The sequence below is a fragment of the Macrobrachium rosenbergii genome, chromosome 23, assembly GCF_040412425.1.
Source record: "Macrobrachium rosenbergii isolate ZJJX-2024 chromosome 23, ASM4041242v1, whole genome shotgun sequence".
Taxonomy (NCBI): domain Eukaryota; kingdom Metazoa; phylum Arthropoda; class Malacostraca; order Decapoda; family Palaemonidae; genus Macrobrachium; species Macrobrachium rosenbergii.
This window is the reverse complement of record NC_089763.1, coordinates 34317778-34338901: the sequence shown is the minus strand read 5'-3', so window position 1 is coordinate 34338901 and position 21124 is coordinate 34317778. Positions and strand designations below refer to the sequence as shown.

The following is a 21124-nucleotide window of genomic DNA, read 5'->3' as shown; positions in this document are numbered from 1 at the left end:
ATATATATAAATTATGTATGTATATGTATATGTATGTATGTATGTATGTATGTATATATATATATATATATATATATATATATATATATATATATATATATATATATATATATATATATAATATGACTTCATTAGTCTTACTAAGTGGGTCTACTAAGTGGGTCAACTCATCGGGTCGAATTGAGTTCATTTGCTTAATACCTGATACATTGGTGTCATTACTGAATAATACGTGATGGTAAGAATATAATAATAATAATAATAATAATAATAAAAATAACTACGAAATCTCCGCTGTAAGTAACTTTCATTTTGACTGCAATATTATCTTACTTATCTTGGGAGGTTTCACGGTCTTCTTGGAAACGCTTCAAGGATACTCGCATTCCTTGCAATATCTGAGCATTTAATCTTGCAGAAGTGCTCTCTCTCTCTCTCTCTCTCTCTCTCTCTCTCTCTCTCTCTCTCTCTCTCTCTCTCTCTCTCTCTCTGTTAGAATAGTATTTTAACTGCATCCCTCTCCTCCTAAGTTAAACTTGTCTTCCCGTAGAATTCTCTCTCTCTCTCTCTCTCTCTCTCTCTCTCTCTCTCTCTCTCTCTCTCTCTCTCTCTCTCTCTCACACACACACATACATATATATACACATACATATATAAACACATAGACACACACACAGACACACATACATACATACATACATACATACACATACATACATACATACATACATACACACTATGAAAAATTTCTATTCGAACTATTACACCCAAGTTCTCATTTCCATGAATAAATTTCTTTATAAAACACTTTCTCTACAAAATCTATCCTTATTAACGAAAAATGTTAAATTCAACTCCCACTTAATATGTTAATTCCCACTTCCCCCTCCAAAGAATTCCCAACCCTTATTCTAACGAGAAAATTTAACATCAGGCCATGCGATATTTGTAGGGATTTTTCCCTAGCTCCTCCGTCAAGTTAACGAAGTCGTGGGATTCTGGTGGGGATTTTTCCCCGTTTCCCCCTACCCCCCTGTTCCCCTTTCCCCTTGTAACAGGAGAAGAACAGTAACAGTAACGAGCCGTGAACAGGGACATCTGGCTAGAAGGTGAACATTTGGCGAAAATCTTCGAGCATTTTCAGGAAGTTTTTGGGCCAATTCTGCGTCATGGAGAGTTTGTGGGGTGGGGTGGGGTTCAAAATTTCGGGGTGATAATAATAATAATAATAATAATAATAATAATAATAATAATAATAATAATAATAATAATAATAATAATAATGTGTATTTGTTACATATGTCTTCCATCTTGCTAACGACTTTTGAGCTGTGTCCAATTTATTTTTGTTTTATTCATATGAGAAAATGAAGTGAAATGAATCGTTACCATTATTGTTTAATAATAATTATTATTATTATAATAATATAATAATAATAATAATAATATTATTATTATTATTATTATTATTGCATATTATTACTGCAAAAGATAATATCAATACTGTAACTTTTATTGGCAAACCATCTTTTTCCCGTCCACAAACAACAAGTGTTAATACAGACCTCGGAGAAGTTTATGCTGCCCTAAAATGGAAAACTGCAGCATCTGCAAAATTTTGAGTATCTGCAAAATTTTCAGTACCTGCAAAATTTTGAGTATCTGCAAAATTTTCAGTACCTGCAAAATTTTCAGTATCTGCAAAATTTTCAGTACCTGCAAAATTTTCAGTATCTGCAAAATTTCCAGTATCTGCAAAATTTTCAGTACCTGCAAAATTTTGAGCATCTGCAAAATTTTGAGTATCTGCAAAATTTTGAGTACCTGCAAAATTTTCAGTACCTGCAAAATTTTCAGTATCTGCAAAATTTTCGAAATTGAGATATGCCGCCTATTGGGCTCGTGAAACACTAATACACAAGTTAATGCAGTTTCAGAATGATTCTTCAGTGCCTTATTTAGGGGGTCGCAGTTGCAGTATCTCCAAATTCAATATAAGGCAAGGGAGTATCTACCATTTTTCTCAGTTTGGTATTTTTGCAGATACTGCACTCTTCCATTTTAGGGTTGTCTACTTTTAAATTACTCGTATTTATAACGTCATTTTATATTAAGGAATATTTTTATTTTCTACAGGACTTTGGCCCTGAAACTAATTTCAACGTGGAACTTAAAGTTTCGAAACTGAAGTCACTTTGAGATCAACATAAAGAAATGAAAGTCTCAAAGCGCCAGCTGTACCACAGCAGTGCAGCTTCTTCCCCCTACCCCCAAGAGACAAGACAAAAACATAAATTGAACTGAATATAGAATTTAGGCCAAAGGCCAAGCACTGGGACCCACGAAGTCATTCAGCGCTGAAACGGAAATTGACAGTAAAAGGTTTGAAAGGTGTAACAGGAGGAAAACCTCAAAGCAGTTGCACTATGAATCAGTTGTTAGGAGACGGTGGAAAGTAAGATGGAAGAAAGAGAATATGAAAGGAGGTACAGTAAAAGGAACGAAAGGGGTTGCAGCTAAGGGCCGAAGGCACGCTGCAAAGAACCTCAAGTAATACCTACAGTGGACAAAAACATAAATGAATAAATAGGTAAATAAATGAAAATTAAAAATAAGAAAAAAAAATAATTTATTATTATAAATAACCAGCGATAAATTGAAGATCTGTGAATAATATATATATATATAATATATATATATATATATATATATATATATATGTATAAATAGATAGATAGATAGATAGATATTTTTGAGTTCGCAAACTCTTATAAGAGTAGAATTATTGAAACCAAATACACAAAATAATGAGTGCATCAGCTGGGGTGTGAATCCTGGACCCTGGGGGTCCCAGGACCTAGGGGTCACAGGGTGTCTCAGGGGGGTCCAGGGGTGTCACAGGTGGTTAAAGGGGGTCCCAAGGGGTCTACAAGCCACACTCCATTTGATCCTGATCAGGAGTGCCACGCCTGTCGGGGCTTATGGATGGGTCCTTTACACACGTACGCCCACGGTGCCTGTTGTTGGAATCGCGGGCGTGCGAGCGGGCGTGCGTGCATGCTGGCTGGCTGGCGGAAGGGCGGAGGCGACACTGTTTGACGTGGAAATTGGCGCTAATTAGGAAAAGATGGATTTTATTTCAGACAAGGGGTTTCACGGAAGCTGAGTTTGGTCACTATTTAAACAAGTAAAAAATGCGCTGAAGTTTCTTCGGCGCAATCGAGTTTTCTGTACAGCCGCTACAGCGCAAAAATCAAGGCCACGAAAATAGATCCATCTTAAAGTGGTCTCGGTATAATGCCGTATGAGCCGCGGCCCTTGAAATTTTACCCACGGCCCGGTGGTGGACTATCCTATATCTTTGCCAGAATCACGATTATAGCTAAGTTTAACATTAAATAAAATAAAAAAAACTACTGGGGTTAGATGGCTGCAATTTGGTACGTTTGATGATTGGAGGTTGGATGATCAACTTAGCAATTTACCGCCCTCTAGCCTCAGTAGTGTTTAAGATCTGAGGGCGGACAGAAAAAGTGCGGACGGACAAAACCGGCACAGTAGTTTTCTTTTCAGAAAACTAACGGTAGGAATTCTCTCTCAACCGGATTTAGGAAATTTATAAAAGATTCGGTAAAATGAAGGACGATAAGATAATCAAACATAAAAACTCTTTAATAATTCAGCCAATTATATTTTGTCTAATTCTTCTTACTTCTTACAAACGAACACCAAAATATTCTTCGGAAGCTTGAATTTCAAGTTAATGGCCCCTGTGGTTCATATTCTGACTAATATATGTAATAATAATAATAACTGAAAGGCGTAGAGAAAGAGAGAGAGAAAGAGAGAGAGAAACGGAATTCTAAGCATATTTGGCCGAATTTCCCAGTTCGAAACCCTAACGAATCCTTCCGAACCCGGATCACATAAACAAACAAATGCTTCGAAACCCGTGACACGCACTGAATCGAAGCAGTTCGAATCGCTTCGAGCGCCTTGTCCGCCTTCGGACCGCTGACAAATGACTTAGGTTAAAGGATCGTTAAAACCTCACAATAAAAAAAAAAAAGTGGGAGCCTTTGGAAATAATACATTTAACTCTAGAAAAACAGTGAAAAAACGTATTTCAAAAGAAAAGTAAAAGGGGGGGGGGCGTCTCGAATCGACTATGGAGTCGGGAAACACAAGAGGTGTTCGAAGCATCTGATCCGTGAAATCGGACAGGTTGATTTACGATTCAGACGGAGGGTGGTGGCAAGGAGGTTCGGTCTTAATTGCTCCTCTCAGGGAGTAAACAAAAGAAGAAGTGAGCCACTTTGGTCAGTGTGTGGTGACCAGATATAAAGGCATTTGTTGAAGTCTTAATTCTATATATATTTTCCCAAATGCGAGGAAGATTTTCTTCTTCTCCTTCTTCTTCTTCTTCTTCTTCTTCTTCTTCTTCTTCTTCTTCTTCTTCTTCTCACTCACACACACACACACACACACACACATATATATACTGTGTGTATATATATATATATATATATATATATATATATATATATATATATATATATATATATATATATATATATATAATATAATTTATTTATATATGTGTGTATGTGTATACAAAAACTACAATACTCTGCAATACTTTCTATTCTTTATCATTTTATGTAACGTTTACGAAAAAACATAAAAAAACAAGCATTGTAAATCTGTTGTGAAATACTGCCGTCCTTTGTGGGTTTCACGAAGATTTAGAATTTTTTTCGTCTTTTCACAATTTACTATTGTAAAAAACCATTACCATTACGGAGCCAATTGAGCGAAGTTTCCGGAAAAGTTAGGCAACTTTAAAAAAATTTTTTAACCATTTTATGGAGGTTTTTATCTTTATTTCCCTTAGATATGAAGGTGTGAATATTTTTCTTTTACTCTATTCTATGTAATTTATTCCTTTTTTTTATTTGAAGGTCTGAATTTTTTTTACTTTATTGAAGGTGTTTTTTCATTTTATATAATTAAGTTTAGATTTTGGGATTTTTTTCTTTAAATTATGCTTTTTCTGATTCCTCCAGATTGCAATTTTTTTTCTTATTTAGTATTTCTTTTCCCAGTCTATTTCGTTCAGATTAGAACATAGGACCTTGTTTTTTTTAAGTGTTTTTTCCTTCTTATATTTGTGTTTTTTCACGACAACAGCAAATTGCAATGGTTGACAATGAGGCTTGAGACACGTTCCATATTTACCGGATGAATATCGAACCGAAAGAGGAAGAAAAGAATGTCAATATGAGTCTCAGTACAGCCAATAAAGTCTTTCAAAACCTCCAGATTCACAGACCAGAAATCATCGACGGAAGTCAAAAGAAGAAGAAGAATGATGTTTACAATCCCATCAACTCTTTGCTCCCTCCCAAAAGAGATCGATTTCTGAGCGACAGACAGCCACTGGCATAAGGCCAGCTTTTAATCTTGACAACAACAATACGCGACCATCAGCCACCCGTATACGCGCCCCCGACAACCCACGCCTTCACACCTGATCTATTTCCTCTTCTATTTTCGCACCTAGGAAAGTTAATTAGGTGCCAAAATGCTAATCTATGGGCGCCATTCTGAGGCCTCTCATTAATGGGTATTAATCAGAGACCTGGATTTCGCCCCGAATTGAGGACATCAGTTAACGTCGAAGGCGTTAATGTCCCCGACGCGGTCGAGAGAGATAAGAGAGAAGTGGTCGACTTGAAAGACGGTCGATTCGCGTCGATTTATTGCCTTTATTATGACTAAATCGATCCCCACCCAACCCCTCTCTAGAAGGACGGCAGGGAATAAGAGCCAGGGAAAACTGAAGCCAAAGCTTGGCAGTAGAGGGAAAGAAATTTTTTGCAGTTTCTCGAAATTTGATTAATGGGGATTAATGAGAATAATAAGTAAAGAGGATTTTTTGGAATTATGAATTATACTTTGAATGATAGACTAGAATAGAATATAAAATTTAGGTCATTAACAAGTAAAAAAAAGTTTCTTCGGCGCAATCGAGTTTTCTATACAGCCGCTACAGCGTATTATCAAGGCCACGGAAAATAGATCTATTTTTCGGTGGTATCGGCAAAATGCTGTAAGTGCCGCGGCCCGTGAAACTTTAACCACGGCCGGTGGTGGCCTATCCTTTATAGATGCCAGAAGCACGATTATGGCTAACTTTAACCTTATATAAAATAAAAACTACTGAGGCTAGAGCGCTGCAACTTGGTGTGTTTGATGATTGGAGAGTGGATGATCAACATACCAACTTGCAACCCTCTAGCCTCAGTAGTTTTTCAGACCTGAGGGAGGACAGAATAGAGTGCGGACGGACAGACAAAGCTATCTCAATAGTTTTATTTTACAGAAACCTAAAATGAAATAGGGCGTAAGGTGAACTCAAGAAATAAATATATAAATTGAAATGAAAATAAAATGTTAAAACTTCGTCACCAGCCAATGAACTTCATCCCTAATCCCTACTATGAATATTTCCAACAACACAAATCTGCCCTAAATTGGAAACCTGTAGTATCTGCAAAATTTTCGGAATTGAGACATGCCACCTACTGGGCTCGTGAAACACCAATACACAAGTTACTGCAATTACAGAATGATTCATTATAGCTTTATTTAGGGGGTCACATTTGCAGTATCTGCAAAATCAGTAGTAAGACAAGGGACTATCTAACATTCTTCTCAGTTTTGTATTTTTGCAGATACTGTAGTCTTCCATTTTAGGGCAGAAATATGCCAATCAATATTATAATCCGACGCTAACACATTCATCCATCTGACGCCATAAAATAAAAAAATTTGCCACTGACCATCAGGCTAAAATTGCCTATAATTGCGATTGACTTGTGGCACTGAAATTATCTCTAATTACGAGTGATTATTATTTGTCTCTTCTAAAGTACCTTTTTCACTATCTTTTTATGTATTTCTTTACTGAATTGTTTGTTAGTTCATTCATGTTTGTTTTTTATCCTCTTAGGTATATCATTTTCACTTTTAAGCATCACTGTACAGAAGTTAGTTGTGCAAATCAATGGCATTTGGGAGCTGTATAATAATAATAATAATAATAATAATAATAATAATAATAATAATAATAATAATAATAATAATAATAATAATAATAATAATAATAATATCACTCTACAGAAGTTAGCTCTGCAAATCAGTGATATTTGAATGCTAATAACAAATGAATTTGCAGATTGTACAATAATAATAATAATAATAATAATAATAATAATAATAATAATAATAATAATAATAATAATAATAATAATAAAAAGCATTCGCAATGCCGTGATTAAATTGTATTTCAATGAAAATCCACAATTATAACAATAAAATTTATTGCTGACAAAGTATTTTGTCAATAATACATTTTTATTGATATCACTTTGGATTTCAAATTTAAGAATAATAATAATAATAATAATAATAATAATAATAATAATAATAATAATAATAATAATAATAATAAATAAATAAATAAATAAATAAAGAGTCAACGTTTGATTAAGAATAATAATAAGAATAATAATAATAATAATAATAATAATAATAATAATAATAATAATAATATAAATAAATAAATGAGAGACAACGTTTGAATAATAATAATAATAATAATAAATAATAACAATAATAAAATAATAAAAATAATAATAATACCAGTAATAGTAATAACAATAATATTAATAGATAAATAAATAAATAAATGAGAAACAACGTTTGAATAATAATAATAATAATAATAATAATAATAATAATAATAATAATAATAATAATAATAATAATAATAATAGATAAATAAATAAATAAATGAGAGACAACGTTCGAATAAATAATAATAATAATAATAATAATAATAATAATGAATAATAATAATAATAATAATAATAATAATAATAATAATAATAATAATAATAATAATAATAATAATAATAATAATAATAATAATAATAATAATAATAGATAAATAAATAAATGAGAGAGAACGTAGGCCAGTAATCACAACATTCGTGATCACAGAGTATTATCAAGGGCGCACGTGCCAATATTTACGAAAAAAAAAAAAAAAAAAAAATTGCACGCCCGTCATGTATTATTCATAAGCCTTGTAATGAATGGGCGTCACACTCTAAGTTGATTAAATGCGATTTGGTCACTTTTCTTTTTTGGGGGGGAGGGGGAGGGGCCGCCGGGGGTGGGATAGCGGTTCTTTGGAGAATAGATGAAAAGAAAAAAAAAAACCATCAGTTGTTTCGTGTTTTTAGTTTTCTGTAAAAGAAAACTATTGTGCCGGCTTTGTCTGTCCGTCCGCACTTTATTCTGTCTGCACTTTTCCTGTCCGTCCTCAGATCTTAAAAACTACTGAGGCTAGAGGGCTGCAAATTGGTATGTTGATCATCCACCCTCCAATCACCAAACATACTAAATTGCAGCCCTCTAGCCTCAGTCGTTTTTATTTTGTCTAAAGTTAAAGTTACCCATAATCGTGCTTCTTAGCAACAACATAATATAGGCCACAACCGGGCAGTGGGTTAAAGTTTCAAGGGCCGCGGCTCATACAGCACTATACCGAAACCGCCGAAAGATAAGACCTATTTCCGGCGGCCTTGATTATACGCTATAGCGGCTGTACAGAAAATTCGATTGCGCCTAAGAAACTTCGGTGCACATTTTACTTATATATTTTTGGCATTTTACAAATATGCCTTACGTCCTAGAGACGATAATTATTGGCAAAAATAATTGCAAATGTTTCTTACGTTCTATGGCCAATAATTATACTTTACCAATGACGTTCTATGGCCAATAATTATACTTTACCAATGATCTAATAAGATGAAAGCAATTATTACTGTGTTTTTCCTCTTCAGCTGACCAGCGGATGTTACCAATCTATTAAGTGTTATTTTTTTTTTTTTAAATTACTCATGCAGATGTGTTTCTCTATTATCCAAATGATTTAGAAGTGATAACAGAAATGTGATCTCTGCACTGTTCCTCGAATGTGATTTTCTTGTGTGTGTATGTGTGTGTGTGTGCGTGTGTAATTATATATAAAATATATACATATATATAAATATATATATATTATATACATATTCACTTCATGAAATTAATTTTGAAAGAATAAACACAAATTAACGATAGATAAAAGGTAACGCAGTTAGAAACATCCGACTATAAATTCTCAGCAGAGGGAGGAAACCTAATTAATATGGAACAAGAAGCCCACCAAAGTGGCCACTGACTTGAAGTTCAAGCTTCCAAAGAATATTAAGGTTAAGAAGAAGTAAGAGGAGGTAAAGAGGAATACAGAAAGAAGAAATCTCTCTTATTAAAAGAAGTAAGAGGAGGTAAAGAGAAGTACAGAAAGAGGTCTCGCTTCATAAAAATATAAACTAAAAAATAAATCAATGAACAGATGAAAATGTATATGTCCACCTTTGTTTATGGAGAAACGGACAATTAAGGCAGAAAAGAAACTTAAGAAAACAAGCCTAAATAAACATGCAAACAATAAACATATAAGCATTATACTCGTGTGAAATATATGACCACATCCCAATCAATAGTCAGAGGTAACGAGAACAAGACTATTATTATTATTCAAAAGGCAGAACACGTTAGATATTTACCAAGAGTTGCAATTAACAGCTGAGTAAACACCAAGCAAGAGTTGCATTTAACAGCTGAATAAACATTTACCAAGAGTTGCAATTAACAGCTGAATAAACATTTACCAAGAGTTGCAATTAACAGCTGAACAAACATTTACCAAGAGTTGCAATTAACAGTTGAGTAAATACTTAGCAAGAGTTGCATTTAACAGCTGAATAAACATTTACCAAGAGTTGCAATTAACAGCTGAATAAACATTTACCAAGAGTTGCAATTAACAGCTGAATAAACATTTACCAAGAGTTGCAATTGACAGATGAATAAATACTTAGCAAGAGTTGCATTCAACAGCTGAATAAACATTTACCAAGAGTTGCAATTAACAGCTGAATAAATATTTATCAAAAGTTGCAATTCACAGCCGAACAAATATTTAGCAAGAGTTGTAATTAACAGCTGAATAAAGATATCACATATGAAACACAAATTAGACAACGTGGTTCCTCCCATTAACTAATGAGAAAAAACACAAAAAAACACAAAACAAGTGTTACACAGAGCCTCCGTAACACCATCAGCCATCTGGGATGGATGCAACAAACTGGTCACCCACCTACCCACCTCCCCGGGGCCATTCGAAGTATCAGTTTCGGCCAATCAGATGGGGTTATATCTCTCCATATATCAAACTGAGAGCTTCAGGAACATCCGAAGAACAGCACCAAGTTAGACGGACAAAATAGCTTTTTTCTTCTTCTTCTTCTTCCAATGATCTCCAGCCTCCTCCTCCTCCTCCTCCTCCTCAACAACAAATGTCAGTAAAATACAACTAATGTCAGTAAAATACTGTCTTTTTTTTCTTATTTTGGCGTATTCTGACATTTGTCAGTTATGTCCGAACAATTTTTTTTTTTTAACTTTTCTCCTTTTTTCTGCACATCACAGAAACAGACGTCAGGCAAAGAACGAAAAATCCTCTTTTACTTGTCCATCTATTTCTTCTCCCTGGAAGACAGCCCCCCCCAAATCCAGGACCTCCCTGGAAGAAGGAAGCAAGCTCCTGGAACTCCCTCCTAGGAAGCCCGCCCTATCCCAGAGCTCCCCTGGAAGAAGAAAGTTACTCGAACTTCCTCCGTGGAAGCCCGCCCTATCCCAGAGCGCCCTTGGAAGAAGGAAGCTCTTCGAACTCCCTCCCTGGAAGCCCGCCCCATCCCAGAGCTCCCCTGGAAGAAGAAAGTTACTCGAACTTCCTCTGTGGAAGCCCGCCCTATCCCAGAGCGCCCTTGGAAGAAGGAAGCTCTTCGAACTCCCTCCCTGGAAGCCCGCCCTATCCCAGAGCTCCCCTGGAAGAAGAAAGTTACTCGAACTTCCTCCGTGGAAGCCAGCCCCATCCCAGAGCTCCCCTGGAAGAATAATGTTCCTCGAACTCCTTCCCTGGAGGCCCGCCCCATCCCAAAGCGCCCCTGGAAGAAGAAAGCCCCTCGAACTCCCTCTCTGGGAGCCCATCCCATCCCAGAGCTCCCCTGGAAGAGGAAAGTTCCTCGAACTCCCTCCCTGGAAGCCCGCCCCATCCCAGAGCTCCCCTGGAAGAAGAAAGCTCCTCGAACTCCCTCCCTGGAAGCCGGCCCCGTCCCAAAGCTCTCCTGGAAGGGGGAAGCAAACTAACGGAACTCCCTCCCTGGAAGTCCGCCCCATCCCAAAGCTCCCCTGGAAGAAGGAAGCTCCCTGAACTCATTCCCTGGATGCCCAGCCCGTCCCAGAGCACCCTGGAAGGAGAAAGCAAGCTCCTGGAACTCCCTCCCTGGAAGGCAGCCCCATCCCAAAGCTCCCCTGGAAGTAGGAAGCTCCTTGAACTCATTCCCTGGAAGCCCACCCCGTCCCAGAGCACCCTGGAAGAAGGAAGAAAGCTCCTGGAACTCCCTCCCTGGAAGCTCACCCCATCCCAAAGCACCCCTAGAAGAAGAAAGCTCCTCGAACTCCTTCCCTGGAAGCCCACCCGGGCCCAGAGCACCCTGGAAGGAGGAAGCAAGCTCCTGGAACTCCCTCTCTGGAAGCCCGGGCCGTAAATTGGGGTGTGATGGCGTAAATCAGGAACACCCAAACCATCCCCTTCCAAATTGAAAACATCTCAATTGCATTCATTACAAAGCCATTCTTCAGCCGCGGACTGCACTTGGGCCAGGGCCCGCAGGTGACCACCGGGCACGGCACGGAGGTGGTGGTGGTGGCGGGTACTTGGGTATCCGGGGTAAGGGGATCCACTGACCGCCCGCATGTGCGAGTGTGTGTGTGTGTGTGTGTGTGCTTTTGTGAGTGCGTGCGGGCGTTTGTTTGGGGAACTTGGGGCAAGAAAAAATAAGACAAGGGACTGTTTCCTTATATGGTCTAATTGTGAAGAGTATTTGTATAACTTGATTGGTAAGGACAGTCACCATATTTACTGTAAATACTGATACGTATGATACAGGACCTCTTGTGGTTGGGGACGAGGAGAATGAAATAGGCATAAAAACTGACAAGAAAATACACATACCCTACAAAACTTGAAATGTGTGTATACACTAATATAAAGTCTGTTGTATTTGTAATTATTTGTAATCGTGCGTAATATTACGGCATTCATAATTACATCTAGACGTGTCTCGATTCCCTATAAATTGCTATATTTTCTCAAATTTGCATCATCCTAGTAACTACCACGAAGGATGTAATGACTAATTCTCTCTCTCTCTCTCTCTCTCTCTCTCTCTCTCTCTCTCTCTCTCTCTCTCTCTCTCTCTCTGGAAGCAAAACCACACACACACACACGCACACCATCTCTCCAAGTTAAGCCTTCCTGATTTATAGGACCACTCACAGGAAAACTTAACTTTCATCTTGAATTTGCCATCATCCTCCCCTTATCTCTACCCCTTTTACTTATAATCTTCCTTTCTTCATTTTTCCACCTTAACACCCCTTCCTACCCCTACCAAACCCCCCTCCCTCCCTCCCTCTCCTCCAGCTTCCCCACCCAACCGCAACCATCCTGCATTAGTTCAACAATGACTCGAGACTATTTCTCGAAGATTGTCTTCTTTTCTTTTCACTCTCTCGTAAGGAAATGGCCGAGCATCGAGGTCGAAGTTTCTTGACCTCTAATTAAGACATTAAAACTGCCCGTCGCAAGACGCCTTATTTACTGAGCTTTTCTGCCATAAAGTCGAGGCGGTGACATTCTCTTCTCTTGCCAGGATTGACGATGGATAAACACACGCTTTGTGGAAGGCACAGAGAGAGAGAGAGAGAGAGAGAGAGAGAGAGAGAGAGAGAGAGAGAGAGAGAGAGAGAATTCAAGGGTGTAGGATGAGGATTCAGTAAAGGAGAGAGAGAGAGAGAGAGAGAGAGAGAGAGAGAGAGAGAGAGAGAGAGAGAGAGAGAGAGAGAGAGAGAATTCAATGGTGTAGGATGAGGATTCAGTAAAGGAAAGGAAATCAAAGTAGAAGGGAATGAATTGAGAGAGAGAGAGAGAGAGAGAGAGAGAGAGAGAGAGAGAGAGAGAGAGAGAGAGAGAGAGAGATTTCAAGGGTGTAGGATGAGGAAGCAAAAGGGAATGAATTCAGGGATAAAGGGAGAGTGGAAAGGAGGGAATTCTATGAATTCAAGGGTACAGGATATCGACTAAGGGGAGGGAATCCAGACGTATAACATGAAGAGGAGAGAGAAAGAGAGTATATTCGGTGTTAAAGAGAGAGTGAAATGGGACAGAGACTTCAAGTATAACATAAGAGGAAGAGGGAATTCAAGAGCATTAAAGCAAGAGGAACGAGAGAGAGGATTCCAGCCCCACAGGGAGAAGGAAGAATTTAGGATTATAAAGAACGAGGAGGAATTCCAGGAATATATGAAGAAGAGAAGGGAATTCATCTTAACAGGGAGAGCTAGATGAAAAGGGAATTCAAAATATACGAACAGAAGCAGAGACAGGGAATTCAAGGCTACAAGAAGGGGATAGAGGAGAGGGAATTCAAAGCTACAAGAAGAGGTTAGAGGAGAGTGAATTCAAGCCTACAAGGAGACTTGAACAGTGAGTGAATTCAAGGGTACCCGAAGAAGATGAAATGGAGGGAATCCAAATGCATATAAGGAGAGGTGTATAAGAGGAGGAAACAAGAGAGCATCCAAGAGTATACCGAGAAGGGTATAAGTAGAAGAGGAAGTAGAGGGAATTCAAAAGTATGTGGAGAGGGATGTAGAAAGCAGAGGAAATAGTGGGAATCCAAAAGTGTGAAGAGACGGATTAAAAAAAAAAAAAAAGAGGAAATTGGAGGATATGGAGAGGAATATAGAAGACGAAACAGAGGGAATCCAAGAGGATACGAAAAGAGGAAACAGAAAATACAAGAGGATATGGAGAGAGGAAATGGCGGGAATCCAAAATGATGTGGAGACGTGTATAGAAGAAGAGAAAACAGAGAGAATCCAAGAGGATGTGGAGGGACACAGAAAGAGAAAAGTGGGAATCCAAGAGTATATGGAGAGGGGTAAAAAAAAAAGAGGAAATAAGAGGTAATCCAAGAGGATTTGGAGAGGACTATAGAAGAGGAAACAGAGGGAATCCAAGAGGAAATAGAGAATCCAAGAGGATATGGAGGGAATCCAAAATGATATGGAGACGTGTATAGAAGAAGAGGAAACAGAGAGAATCCAAGAAGGACACAGAAAGAGAAAACAGTGGGGAATCCAAGAGTATAATAAGAGCACTAAAAGGTGGAGGAACTGAATTCAAGTGAATAAAGAGAAAATGAAATTGAGGGAATCCAAGTGCATATATGGAAAGTGATCATGAGGGGAGGGGGGGAGGGTGTTTGCAAGTGGGGGTAAGGTGAGTGGGGAGGGGGATTGAATATATAGAGGCTTACCTATCGCTCATAAACCCACCCTAACTTCGCGATCTAACAGAAAGATTCCAGCCTAGCTGGGCCCTTAACAATCCACTCGCCCCTAAAACTACCAATTAGGGCTCGCTCCGGCCGGCCCCCGGGGGCTACCCGACAATAAAATGAGATTCTATTCTTGTACAGTCACCCCGGTAACATATTCTCGATATTCTCGGGTCCTTTTTCCCGAAATGATTCGCCCACTTTCGGACGCCCGCCCATAGCAGCCAATATGGCCTCGAACGATAAGTGACGATGAGAAATGAAATTGTTGTCCTTTTTTTATTTATCTTTTTTTTTTTCAAGATTGCACCGCGCTATTATTTAGTGCAAATTGGAAGAGGACTTTTGTTTTATTTTTTTTTTTTTATTTTTGGGGTATTTTATTTTTCCTCCGCCACACACACGTGTGGTTCGTGAGAGGCGGGAAGCTTTTAATTGAGAAATAATAGAGGATGAACTGCGGAAGGAGATGACACCCAAATGGCGGGGATGCATTGGTGGATTTTGTGGAGAAGTGGAGGAGACGATAATAATAATAATAATAATAATAATAATAATAATAATAATAATAATAATAATAATAATAATAATAAATGAGGCTGAGATGACATTGCATTGATTTTGTGGAGATGTAATAGGAGATAATAATAATAATAATAATAATAATAATAATAATAATAATAATAATAATAATAATAATAATAATAATAAGATGAGACCCAAATGGCGGAGATGCATTGGTGGATTTTGTGGAGAAGTGGAGACGATAATAATAATAATAATAATAATAATAATAATAATAATAATAATAATAATAATAATAATAATAATGAGATGAGGCCGAAATGGCGGAGATGCATTGGTGAATTTTGTAGAGATGTGGAGATAATAATAATAATAATAATAATAATAATAATAATAATAATAATAATAATAATAATAATAATAATAATAATGAGACTGAAATGGTGGAGATGCATTGGTAGATTTTGTGGAGATGTGGAGGAGATGATAATAATAATAATAATAATAATAATAATAATAATAATAATAATAATAATAGTAGTAGTAGTAGTAGTAGTAGTAGTAGTAGTAGTAGTAGTAGTAGTAGTAGTAGTAGTAGTAGTAGTAGATAGCTTCCGATGAGGGAATAGATATAGAAAAAGGATTTGTGAGAAAACTGACATAAAATACTGCATTAATAATACGTAATCTAAATTCTCACAACACAAGGTATAACGAGCAGAAAAAATCACAAATTACATCAGCATTAACTTGGTTACCTAAACACATTAAAGAGCTCACAATTTTCAATTACATTCTCACACAGAAAAAAATCTTTACGATACAACTGAAACAAAAGTAACATTAACAAAGTATAATCTAACTTCTCATAATTCCCTTGGTCGCTAAATATATTAAGAAGTCTCCCGATTTACAGAAAAATTTGGAGAGTTTTCAGCTTTACTGACTGATTGATTGAATACGGAATTTAGGCCAAAGCCCAAGCACTGGGACCTATGAGGTCATTCAGCGCTGAAACGGAAACTGACAGTAAAGAGGTCTGAAAGGCGTAACAGGAGGAAAACCTCGCAGCTGCACTTTGAAGCAATTGTTGGAGAGGGTGAAAGTCAGATGGAAGGAAGAGAATATGAACGGAGGTACAGTAAAAGGAACAAAAGAGGTTGCAGCTAGGGGCCTAAGGAAGGGACGCTGCACAGACCCTCAAGGTCATGCCTACAGCGTACCACGGGGATCCTCATTACAGTAGGTCATACCCCGAGGTTTGTGAGACACCACCCCAAGACTGTACCCCTTCAGCTATTTAGCCAATTATAACTGTAACTATGATGACAATAATGAAAGAACAACATCTTAATAACAAAGATAAATTTAAGATATATAGGCAATAGCGAAAAAATTTCGTTAACTAAATGAAATTTCAAGAAGAATAAAAAAATGCACTTGGGACATTCAAACCCCGAATATACAAAAACACGGCTGAAATTGTGACTCACCTTAATGTTTCGCCGTTTTAGTACTATAAACAAATGTATATCGCTGTGTTTAGTACTTCAGCCTTCAAATGTATTTCGCAGTGTTTAGTACTAGCCCTGGGGATAAAATGTCCCTAAGAGCATTTCGTTCTGCCTGAAATTTCAGGGCAGTTCATGAAATGCCTAAAACTCTCTGCCTGTAACATTACAATTTAAACAGCAACAATATTATTGATATTAACAGTCATAACAATTATGAAAATTTAGTTAGCTTTGAAGCAAAACTTGAGTCAACTATTTTCTTAAACAGCTTTCAAAAGCCAAATAGATACCTTGAGCAGTAACATATCTGATAAATATAAATATTAAAATGTTATAAATACACATTTCTGAACAATAAAAAATAAAAATTGATATTTCAAACTGAATATACAATACAAACACTTTGAAACTGTTAAAAAATATAATAAAAATGAAAATTATAAGAATAAACAAGTTGATATTTCAAATTTAATAAAATAATCTAAATATTTAAATGGTTTAAAAAAATTTAAGAACAAAATCTAAAACTCTCAGAATTAAATTTATGAAAATTTACGAATAAAACTATTAAAACAAAATAAAATACTGTTTTTTTAGAATATTATAAAAGTTATCTTAAACTGGACATAAATCTAAACATTATGTGACAATCCTAAGAACAGAAAGAAAAATCAAGAATAAAACTATTAAAATAAATATAAAAAATTTTAAAAATCAAAGTTTTTCACAAGAATAACAAAAGTTGATATCTTGAATATACTAAAAATCAAACATTATACGAAAATCCTAAGAACAGAAAAAAAATTCAAGAATAAAACTATTAAAATAAAAACAGAAAATAAAATAAAACGCTTTTTTACGATATAAAAAGTGATTTTAACTCAACATAAATCTAAACATTATACGAAAATCCTAAGAATACAAAGAAAATTTTTCACAAGAATAAAAAAAAAAAGTTATCTTGAGTTTAATAAAAATCGAACATTAAACGAAAATCCTAAGAACAGAAAGAAAATTCAAGAATAAAACTATTAAAATAAAAATAAAAAATAAAATTAAACACAAAAATTACAGGAGAAATAAAAAAAGTTATCTTGAATTTAATCAAAATCTAAACATTATACGAAAATCCTAAGAACAGAGAGAAAATTCAAGAATGAAACTATTGAAATAAAAATAAAAAAAATAACATGAAATAAAATAAAAAATCTTCAAAAGACAATGAAATGAACACAACACCCAACAGACATCATCATTACAACATTAAGGACTGAATCATTTACCAACCGCAATGTAGGGAATTTTTACCTGCGATGTTGATGTTTTCAACCCTCTTTCCCCATTTTTTTTTTTTTTTACCCACCTCCCCAAAAATAACGAGTCTTTCTCTGGATAAATAACGCTTTTTTGCCTCCAGCAGCCGGGCCATTGTTGTAGGTTAACAACGCTGCGTTAAAAGGACATTGCAGGCTGCAATTGGAGACAAATCATGACTGTCTTTACCTCCCCAAAATTGGAGGCGAATGGGAAGAAGCTGGTGTTTGTGACACTTTGTGGGTGTTCTCTCTCTCTCTCTCTCTCTCTCTCTCTCTTTCTCTCTCTCTTTATCTCTCTCTCTCTCTCTCTCTCTCTCTCTCTCTCTCTCTCTCTCTCTCTCTCTCTCTCTCTCGTTCTTTATTTCTTTATCGATTTCTCTCTCTCTCGCTCTCTCTCCTCTCGTTCTTCATCTCTCTCTCTCTCTCTCTCATTCTTTATTTCTTTTAATCTCTCTCTCTCTCTCTCTCTCTCTCTCTCTCTCTCTCTCTCTCTCTCTCTCTCTCTCTCTCTCTCTCTCTCTCTACTTTCAGTAAAGGTAAAAATGATGTTCGATCTTACATAGGCGAGAGGTGCTCCTCTCTCTCTCTCTCTCTCTCTCTCTCTCTCTCTCTCTCTCTCTCTCTCTCTCTCTCTCTCTCCTACTTTCAGTAAAGGTAAAAAATGATGTTCGATCTTACATTGCTCCTCTCTCTCTCTCTCTCTCTCTCTCTCTCTCTCTCTCTCTCTCTCTCTCTCTCTCTCTCTTCTCTTTTTTTCTTTCCGTTTTTTTTTTTCTTCTCTTTCCCTCTTTTCTTTCTATTCACTTAGTTCTTCTTTACTTTCCACACTGTCATTTCACTCTGATCTTTCACTATAAACACAGTCATTTCACTCTGAGCTTTCACTATAAACACAGTCATTTCACTCTGAGCTTTCACTATAAACACTGTCATTTCACTCTGAGCTTTCACTATAAACACTGTCATTTCACTCTGATCTTTCACATAAACACTGTCATTTCACTCTGATTTTTCACTATAAACACTGTCATTTCACTCTGCTCTTTCACTATAAACACTGTAATTTCACTCTGATCTTTCACTATTAACAGTCATTTCACTCTGATCTTTCACTATAGACATGTCACTTCAGTCTGATCTTTCACCATAAAAACACTGTCATTTCACTCTGATATTTCACTATAAAAACTGTCATTTCACTCTGATCTTTCACTATACAAACACTGTCACTTCACTCTGATCTTTCACTATAAAAACACTGTCATTTCACTGATCTTTCACTATAAAACGCTGTCATTTCACTGTGGTCTTTCACCATAAACACTGTCATTTCACTTTGATTTTTCACCATAAATACACTGTCATTTCACTCTGATCTTTCACTATGAACACGGTTTATTTCACTCTGATTTTCCACTATAAAAACACTGTCATTTCACTCTGGTCTTTCACCATAAACACTTTCATTTCACTCTTATCTTTCACTATAAACACCGTCATTTCACTCTGACTTTTCACTATAAACACTCATTTCACTCTGATCTAACACTTTAAACACCCATTTCACTCTGGTCTTTCACTATAAAACACTGTCATTTCACTCTGATCTTTCACTATAAATCCAGTCTCTTCCTCTTCACTATTTCTCATCACATTTTTTTCAGTTTTCATTTCATCATTTATTTATTTTTATTTGTTTTTTTTTAAAGCTTTTTCTTTTCACACTTATGTATTATTCATGTTTGTACATACTTCATTATATACTTTATTTTTCACACTTTCCTCTCTTCTTCACTATCATTTACCTTTAATTCTGAATGATTGTATGTTATCTATGTTCTTGGAATAAAAACATTGCTTTACCATGGATAGTAGTGATGATAGTAATATTAGTAGAACTACAAGTAGCTGGAGTACTACTGGTAATGATGCAAATATTAGTAGCAATTTTGCTACTGAAATGGCTGTTGTTGTTCATAAGATTATTAATAACTGTTGTCACACACAGCAGCTGTAGAAATAGTAGAACTGTTAGTACTAGTAGCTGGAATACTAGTGGTAATGATACTAATATTAGTAGCAGTTTTGCTACTGAAATGGCTGTAGTTAATCATAAGATTATTAAAACTGTTGTCACAGCAGCTGTAGAAATAGTAGAACTATTAGTATTAGTAGCTGGAATACTAATGGTAATGATACTAATATTAGTAGCAGTTTTGCTACTGAAATGGCGGCAGTTGTTCAAGAAGATTAATATAAACTGTTTTGATAGCAGCTGTAGAAATAGTGGGAGCAATAGTACTAATAATAGTACTTAAAATTTATCCAAAAGGGAAACTAATATTATCAAATTCTTGCTCAAGAGAAAAACGGCAAAATATAAAGCAATAAACCAGAAAAATGTTTGCAAAGATAGCAGTGAGTAGTAGAAACAGTACTAATATAACTAATAGTGTTATTAGTATTTTTTTATCGAGAACAAAGCGTAAAAGTAATAACATTTATAGTAATAAAGTTATCAACACGTATTCGATACTGGTCGTAGTGGTATTGTTAATGAAAATCCGCTCTATATAAAAGAAGTAACAAATACAAATGTTTTCACAGTAATAACTAATTGTGTTATTAGTATTTTTCCATAATAAAAGAGTAAAGTAATAATATACATATTAATAAGTTACCAAAATATATGCAATGATAGTAGTACTGGTATCAAAGATTATTCACTTTATATAAAATACATAGTAAATCAAATGTTTTCACTGACAGTAATGACAGTCATTATTTTTCCATAATAAATGCGTAAATAATAATAATAATAATAATAATAATAATAATAATAATAATAATAATAATAATAATAATAATAATAATAAGCTATCAAAATATATGCAATGTTGGTGATACTGGTCGAAGAAAATGCACTTTATACAAAACAAGTAATAAACGTAATGAGTCAGTATTTTCCATAATAAAAGCGTAAAGTAGTAATAATAATAATAATAATAATAATAATAATAATAATAATAATAATAATAATAATAATAATAATAATAATAACCTACCAAAACATATTCAATACCGGCAGTAGTAGTAGTATAAGTCATAGAAAATGTACTCTATGTAAAAGCAACAAGCACGGTGCTTTCACTGGTAGCAATACCAACAAATACAGTGCTTT

At 35.6% G+C, this 21124-nt stretch overlaps 1 long non-coding RNA gene across 1 annotated transcript in view; it reads right to left on the bottom strand.

The window, feature by feature from the left end:
• Positions 1-21124, bottom strand: part of LOC136851473 (uncharacterized) — a 544852-nt gene that overhangs the window by 453162 nt on the left and 70566 nt on the right. The window lies entirely within an intron of this gene.